The sequence below is a fragment of the Anopheles arabiensis genome (genome assembly GCF_016920715.1).
Source record: "Anopheles arabiensis isolate DONGOLA chromosome X unlocalized genomic scaffold, AaraD3 X_pericentromeric_contig0003, whole genome shotgun sequence".
NCBI lineage: Eukaryota > Metazoa > Arthropoda > Insecta > Diptera > Culicidae > Anopheles > Anopheles arabiensis.
In genome coordinates this window covers 1,879,195-1,887,500 of record NW_024412081.1, presented here as the reverse complement: position 1 = coordinate 1,887,500, position 8,306 = coordinate 1,879,195, and the positions used below count along the sequence as shown (strand labels likewise).

Here is an 8,306-nt window from a genome sequence, read left to right as displayed (position 1 = left end):
TTTTTGCCAAAAGCTACAAGCAGCTACTGGAGGCAGGCACTTTTCCCGACGCATGGAAGCGGCAACAACTGGTGCTGCTTACCAAGTCGGGAAAACCACCTGAGAGCCCTCGTCATACCGGCCAATTTGTTTGCTGAGTGTGCTGGGGAAAATTTTAGAGCGGTTGATTCAGCGGAGGCTGACAACCCATCTGGAGTCGACCGGGGGACTTTCGGACGCCCAGTACGGTTTCCGTAAAGGGCGTTCAACCGTTGATGCCATCACTCGGGTGATGGACAATGGTAAAGTCGCTCTAGACAAAAAGCGAAAGGGGGATCGTCTCTGTGCGGTGGTAACGGTGGACGTCCGGAATGCCTTTAACTCGGCAAACTGGACAGCGATCGGCCAAGCTCTGCAGCGTAAAAACACTCCGCCTTATTTGCAGGCGTTGCTGCGGAACTATTTCATTGGCCGAACGCTCCACTACGATACGGATGAAGGAATAGTGTCGAGGACTGTATCTGCTGGCGTTCCTCAGGGTTCGGTTCTAGGACCAACACTTTGGAACGTCATGTACGACGACCTACTCCGCTTGCCGCTCGAAGGACTACGAGCGGACATCATCGGGTTCGCTGACGACGTGGCCTTCACATTTTGGGAAGGACCACGGAACAGGTCAGCGCATTAGCAACGGCTAACCTGGAGAGGATCGAGCGGTGGCTGCAAGGAGTCGGTTTGGAACTTGCCCACCAAAAGACCGGGTTCATGATCTTTTGTACCCATCATGTCCCGCAGCTCGCAGAGCTTCAAGCGGGCGGTCACTCGATCCAATCCACGGAAACGCTGAAGTACCTGGGAGTGGACCTCTGCCGCAAACAGCACCACAGCCGGCATCTGGAGAGGGTGGTCAATAAGGCTTCACGGATAACGAATGCCTTGACCTGCCTGATGCCGAATAAGCGTGGTCCTAGGAGCCGCAGTAGGAGACAGCTCGTAAACGTCGGCAACAGTATCATCCGATACGGAGTTGCCACCTGGGGGCGATGGGTGCTCGACAAGGAGACCCATCGCAAATCGGTCCAAAGGGCGCATCGACCGGGGGCTCTCCGAGTCGCCAGCGCCTTCCAGACCGTTTCTTATGATGCCGCTTGCGTTGTTGCCAACACCACCCCGTTAGTCCTCCTCATGCAGGAGGATATCCGCTGCCACGACGAAAAGGTAGCGAGTGGTGGAGTTCAATCGGACATACGAAAGCGGCAACGGGAGGAGACGATGAGGCGCTGGCAGGACCAGTGGACAACGGGTGCAGGGCAACCAGGAGCACCAGGACTGAAGACGAGGAGGCTGATTCCAGACATTAATCTCTGGGTCAGCCGCAAGTATGGGGAAGTTGACTTTTCCTCACCCAGCTCCTCACGGGGCACGGGTTCTTGCGCTCCTATTTCGTCGAGAAAGGCATCCTGGAGGGCTCGCCCAACTGCCCTGAATGTGGTGACGCCGTGGAAGACGTTGAACACGTGCTGTTCCACTGTCCACGGTTCGATCGGATCCGGAATGAGATGCAGCAGCGGTGCCATTCCCGAGTAACAATGGATAACATCGTCTCGGAAATGTGCACCCGCAGCGAAACGTGGGAGGCCGTCCGCGCCGCCGCCAGGACAATCTTCTCCACTCTCCAAGCGAGATGGGATGTTGAGCGTCCACCAACGGCAAGGCGACGCAGGCGGGCCAGACGGCGGGCGAGGGACGCAAATGGTGGTCCTCAGGCCATGCGGCACGGCAACAACCCGCACCGCAAGGGCCACCGTAAGCTGGAAAGTTATTAATCTTTTATTTATTTTCGTTTCTTTCCAGCTTTCTTTTTCTCTTCTCTCATCTATTTTCAGCTTTCTTCTATCTCTTTCTCCTTTTTCTTGTTTCCTCTATCCAAATCTCGTTTCAGGAGAACTGCCTTACGTGCTTGGAGTGGTGACCAACGATGCCGACCCCCCATTGCCCACCCGAAGCGTGGGCGATAGGACAAAGGGACCGCGTCGCACCACGGAAAGCACCGTAATAAGCAGAATCAGCAGACCAGATCGCCGCAGAAGATGCGTCGTGACCCAGGGTGCAACCGCACACACGACTCCGCAAGAAGTAATACGCACCACAAGCGTACCGGCCGAGTTGGGTGAGTCGGAGAGGGGGATGGAATATGCTCACTCTTCGTTAACAAAAAAAAAAAAAAAAAAAAAAAAAAAAAAAGGTAGCCAAATGCCTCGTCATCTAATTAGTGACGCGCATGAATGGATTAACGAGATTCCCTCTGTCCCTATCTACTATCTAGCGAAACCACAGCCAAGGGAACGGGCTTGGATGCACTAGCGGGGAAAGAAGACCCTGTTGAGCTTGACTCTAGTCTGGCATTGTAAGGCGATATAGGAGGTGCAGCATAGGTGGGAGGGCTTCCTCGTGGAGCTCGCCTCTGAGATACCACCACTCTTACTGTTGCCTTACTTACATGATTGGGTGGAACAAGCGCGGGCCCCAGGTCCGGATCGTGCGCGCACCTCCTCCGGGGGCTGTGGCGGCGGTTCGCCTGCGCGCGCCCAATGCGCCGTGTTTCTCGCTCAGCGTCCAGTGTGTCGCTGGGTGGTGCCGCCGGGGAGACTGCATCGTAGCATCGTCGTGTGTAGCGTGTTACCCGCTTGTCCGACCGTGAGCCGTGGCCCGCAAGGGTACAAGCTTGCGTACGTCGGTGCATTCGTGGTGCACTGCTTCTGCGCGGTCGATCGTTTATGATGTCACGTTTGCCCCCGGTTCCGCGCGCCGCCCGGCTCGAAGACTCCTGGACAGGTCCTTTCGGTCCACGTCATGGACAGTGCCAGGTGCGGAGTTTGACTGGGGCGGTACATCTCCAAAACGATAACGGAGGTGTCCAAAGGTCAGCTCAGTGTGGACAGAAACCACACGCTGAGCATAAGGACAAAAGCTGGCTTGATCCCAACGTTCAGTACACTTCGGGACAGCGAAAGCTTGGCCTTACGATCCTTTGGTTATAACGAGTTTTTAGCAAGAGGTGTCAGAAAAGTTACCACAGGGATAACTGGCTTTTTTTTTTTTTAAATCAATCGGGTTGTTTATTTATAACAGTTCATACATACGTGTTATTTGACCCAACCCTCGCCTAAACCGCCCTTTTGCCCTGCGAAGGGTCTGAGGGGGTTGTTATGCTCATATGAGCAACCTTAATCCGTGCATAGCGCACCTATCTTTTTTTTTATTTTTCATACTTCGTTTTTCTCCTTTTTTAGATTCTTCATATTTGCCTTTTGAGGCCTCCCACTTTTCATCTCCTTCTTGTTTATTCTTCCAGCCTATCGGGAGGACAACTCAGCCTCAACCGCGGCTGCGGCCTCGGCTTCGGTCAGCCCTACGCGGGGCACCTCAGCTGCCATTGTCACTGCTTCTGAAGGCGGAGCTGCATCGGCTGGTTGACTATCTCCAACGTCGTCGTTGTCATCGCTGTCGTTAGCTGAAGCTGGTCGATGTGTGCCGTGCATTTCTGCCCGGGCTGCGCGCTGTCGTTCCCTAAGCCTCGCCACCGCGAGACGGTTAATCTCCCGTCTCCGCTCAGTCCTTGGTGAGGGCGGTGGTGGGGCTGGGCGTTCAGCTTGTCGCTGCTGCGTTGCGGCTCTTCTGACTGCGTTGCGGTTGTCATTATACCGCCGCAGTCTCTCTTGTCGAAGGACGTCAGCGTTTCGGAGCTGGGCGTTGTCGGCAAGTACGCCCTGCTCGAACAAGGACGTACGGAAGTCGTCCCAGTCGCGCTGAAGCACTGACGTAATCTGCTGGGCAGCCTCGCAGACGTTGCTCCAATTCTGCTGACTCTCGAGCATGTGGGCCAGCAACGTGTCCGGATTGATGCCGTTCATCAGTTGCTCGCGAACATCGGCGAAGCGTGGGCACAAGAACATCGCGTGTTCGGCGCTCCCACGCACGCCGGGGCAATGCGTGCAGTCCGGGGACGAGGTGAATTTCATGTCAGCGAGATACTCACGGAAAAATCCGTGACCGGAGATTATCTGCGACAGATGAAAATTCACCTCTCCATGCTTCCGCGACTGCCATGCACCGATGTCCGGAATGAGGCGGTGTGCCCACCGGACGTAACTGCTAGCTTGATGACTAGCCGCGTCGCTGTCCCAGGTGGCCTGCCACTCGGCGATGGTCCTATCTCGTTCCTCCTTCCTTAGCTGCGCGCTGCTTCCAGTCCCACGGCGGCTGTGCACCCTGGTGTCCTCGCGGATGGCTCTGCAGATCGGCAGTAGACCCGCCAGCAGCACTGCGGTCTCGTACCGAACCGTCCGGAACGTCCGGGCCACGGCGATGGCTGACTTGCGCTGGACTCGCTCCAGCAACCTGCGGCACTCGCGAGTGTTCAGCGCCTCGTGCCATACAGGTGCAGCGTAGCGCATAACCGAATCAGCCACCGCTGCCAGAAGACGGGACTTCGACATCTTCGGCCCCCGGTGGTTCGGCATCAACCGACTGACCGCCTGCGCGGTCTGCTCCGCCCGCTGCGTCACTGCAGTCACATGCGGCAACCAAGATAAATGGTCGTGGACCAACACGCCCAAGTGTTTGATGTAACGCGAAAAAGGTACTGCTACTCCTCCCACGTTGATGGTTATGTGGCTTGGAGGCTGCTTCAGGCTAGAGATTATGGTCATCTCCGTCTTAGCCGGTGCCAGCTCCAAGTGGTGCTGCTGCATCCACTGGTCGACTGCTGACACCGCTGCTTCCGCCACTGCTGCAGACTCCTCCGGCGTCCTACCCGGGGCCAGGACGACCAGATCATCGGCGTAGCCAATGACTTTGGCCTCGTCGGGTAGGGGAATCCGCAGCACCCCGTCGTACATTACGTTCCACAATGTTGGGCCCAAGATGGACCCTTGTGGAACTCCCGCGCTGACGCAACGTACGACGGGTCCCTCGCTGGTAGTGTAGATCAGCTCCCGATCCGAGAAATAAGACTGCAGGATTTTCAGCAGAGCTGAGGGGACCCCCTTTTCCCGCAACGCGTTGGCGATTGACTGCCAACTTGCAGTATTAAATGCGTTGCGGACATCCAGCGCAACCACCATCAGGCAACGTTTGTCGCGGCTGTTGGTGCGACCAAACGCGCTGGCCGTCTTGCCTGCGTCCACCAAGCTTTGGATGGCACTGATGGTGGATCGTCCACGACGAAAGCCGTACTGCGCGTCCGAAAGCTGCGGTGAATCCGGGTCCTCGAGGTGTCTGTTCAGGCGATTGAGGATAAGCCGCTCCAGCACTTTGCCTAGTGCGTCCAGCATGCACAGTGGCCTGTAGGAGCTGCTTTCTCCGGGGGCTTTACCTGGCTTGGGCAGCAGTACCAAGCGCTGCCGTTTCCACTGTTGCGGAAACGTACCAGTGTTGAGGCAGTCCTGGTACACACGGCAGAGAACCCCCGGGTACTTCTCAATCGCGACCTTCACCGCAGCATTGGGGATCCCATCCAGTCCTGGCGCCTTCCTTAAAGCCATATGAGCCGCGATCTCCTGCAGCTCTTCGGGGGTCACACGTTCTAAATTGGACGCTCCCGAATCGACATCGCCGGTTTCCGGCCAAGAGACCGGTGGGTGGGTGGGGAACAGATCGGAAACGATCCGTCCCAGCTCGACCGGGTCTGTCTCAGGCGGTACACGACTGCCGCGCAGATGAGACAGAACAACCTGATACCCCATTCCAAACTCGTTCTCCTCGGCGATGTCGATAAGCTTAGCAAACTCTGCGCGTTTGCTAGCTTTAATGGCTTTCTCCAATCTGGTCTTCGCAGTCCGGTGCTCAGCTGCGGCGAGACTCCTCTCCTGCAGATCGGCGGTTAGGCGCATCCGTTCACGGGCCGCAATGCACTCATTCCGCAGCTCTTCAATTACCGGTGACCACCAAAAGACGTCGCGATGTTGATGCTGCAACACGTTGGGGGCTCGCTGCATGGCAATGTCGCACGCGTCGACCATTGCGTCGACTAAGCCAGCATGGGTCGTCGCCTGTTCCACAAAGTTCACGTCCTCGAGAGCAGAACGGAAACTCTCTTCATGGAACTGCGTGGTAATCCATCGCCTACCAGCGCAGATAACGCGTTGCCGGCCGGCTGACGGACCACCATTCGACGACCCGCGGGACTGTTGTTCTGCTTCCCCAACGGTGTATGTCACCAGTTGGTGATCGGACCGGGCAAACTCGTGCACCTCCCACGTTTCTGGCCGAGCGATGGACTGAGTGGCGAAGCAGACGTCAATGACGCTGCTGGTGGCCGCTCCTCTGCCAATGAACGTGGGTTGATTCCCGGAGTTGACCACTTGTAGCTGAACACTCTGCACTAGCTGCAGCAGATCTTCACCTCTCTGGCTGTTCCTGGCACTACCCCACTCCGTGTGCCAGGCGTTAAAATCGCCGGCGATGACGACGTGGGAGTGGGATGATGCCTCCAGCTGAACAGCAGCCAGAAAGCCTTCATAGTCCTCCTCTGGGCGTCTGGGTCGAGCGTAGCAGCTAATGAAGACGATGCCACCAATCTGTGCAGCTACAACTCCAGGCACAGGACTGCGCCACACCCGCTGGATTGGGTAAGAGCTTGTAGCCACAACTGCTACCGATTTGGCGGCATCGTACGCCCAACGCCCGTTGTTCGCCGGTGGTCGGTAGATGTCCGACAGGAGCAGGACGTCAGCACGGTGTTCACGCGCTGCTTGGAGCGCCAAGTCCTGCCCTGCCTGACAGTGATCCACATTGATTTGCGCAACTTTCAGATTGAAGGCGAAGCCGGATGTTCGCAGCTCATGTGCCCAATGCGATGAGGTCCACCGCAGGCCGCGCACTTGACGTCGCTGGAGCAGTCCCGGGCTTTGTGACCTTCACTGCCACACCGGATGCAGAGTTGCTGACGGTCTGTCGGGGAACGGCATGCGTGAGCAAGGTGGCCGCGCTCCAGGCATCGATAGCAGCGTTGGCGCTCAGGTGCTGCCTTTTCGACGCCTCTGACTTTGCTGATGCAGCCACACAGTCGGAGCTTCGAACCCTCGAGGGCAGCGGCAGCCTTAGCGGGCAGGCGGACTCGAGCTCGCTGGGTGCCATCTTGCAGCTCCCACGCGCTCACTCGGGCGATTTCAATCGGCTCCTGGAACTCTCCCTCAATGGCCTTTTGATGTCCTCTACTGTTGCCAGAGGATCGATGTTCGTTATCAGGACATCGGCCATGTCGGTGATCACCCGGGCTAGTCCGGCGTCACCAACAATCTCCTGAACTTCTGCACGGACCAGGCTGGCGTTGGCCGAATTGCTTAACTCCATTCGGAGGTTTGCGGCGTGGCTGCGCTTGCCCATTTTAAGGTGGTCTGCAAGGCCCTTGTGCGGGTCTTGTTTAACCGCATCCCGAACTTTCCGGTACAACGTGTACCAGGAGTGTCCGGCACTCGGGACCACCTCTATCTTGTCCGGCCTTGGCCAGACCTTTTGCTGCTGCCGCTGCTGCTGTTGATGCGCCTGCTGCCGGAGTTGCGGCGGAACATACCGCTCACCCTGATGTTGCTGCTGACGCTGCTGCTGCTGTTGCTGCTGCTGACGCTGCTGCTGTCTACGCTGGTGCTGCTGCTGCTGTTGCTGCTGTGAGCCAGCGACCACCTGTTGCTGCTGCTGCTGCTGCTGCTGCTGCTGCTGCTGCTGCTGTTGCTGTTGCTGCTGCTGCTGGGAACGTGGCTTACCCGTAGCTTTTCCGCGATATCTACGCCGCACGACCTCACTAAAGGTGAGTTCCGGCACAACGTCTACGCGGACGGCTGTCGATGCCTCGCTGCGCGGCGGCATGACTGCGCGCGACGTCGACGCGCGGGGCTGCTCCTGCTCGTGCTGGTTCCGCTGCTGCTGTTGTTGTTGCTGCAGCTGCGGCGCAGAGGGTCGGCGCGGCAACGGAGTCGGAGGTTGGCGCGGACTAGCTGACGGTTGTCCGCCGGCAACCTTTGCTGCCAGAAGAGAGTTGAGCACGTCTCGGTCGCGCTGATGTGCGGCGGCGAGCTTCTCCATCTGTGCCTCCAACTTCTCCTCTCGTCGTTTTGCCTCCTCCTTTTCCTCTTGTAGCAGTTGGCACATGCCAGTTATCTGCTCGGAGAGGCGAGCATTTGCTCCTTCATTTCTGCATTCTGCTCCTCTAGTCGTTGGATTGTTGCCTTAAGCAACTCGAGCTCCAGTGTGGCCGTGGCGGCCTTGGATGCCACGGCGGGCTTGTTGTTGCCTGTGACACTGACCCTAGGCAGCGCCACTCGAGG

At 57.7% G+C, this 8,306-nt stretch overlaps 1 pseudogene; it reads left to right on the top strand.

Annotated features, from left to right (window-relative positions):
* LOC120907369 overlaps nt 1-3,347 on the top strand; it is a 6,919-nt pseudogene extending 3,572 nt beyond the window's left edge.
* The last annotated feature ends 4,959 nt before the right edge of the window (nt 3,348-8,306 follow it).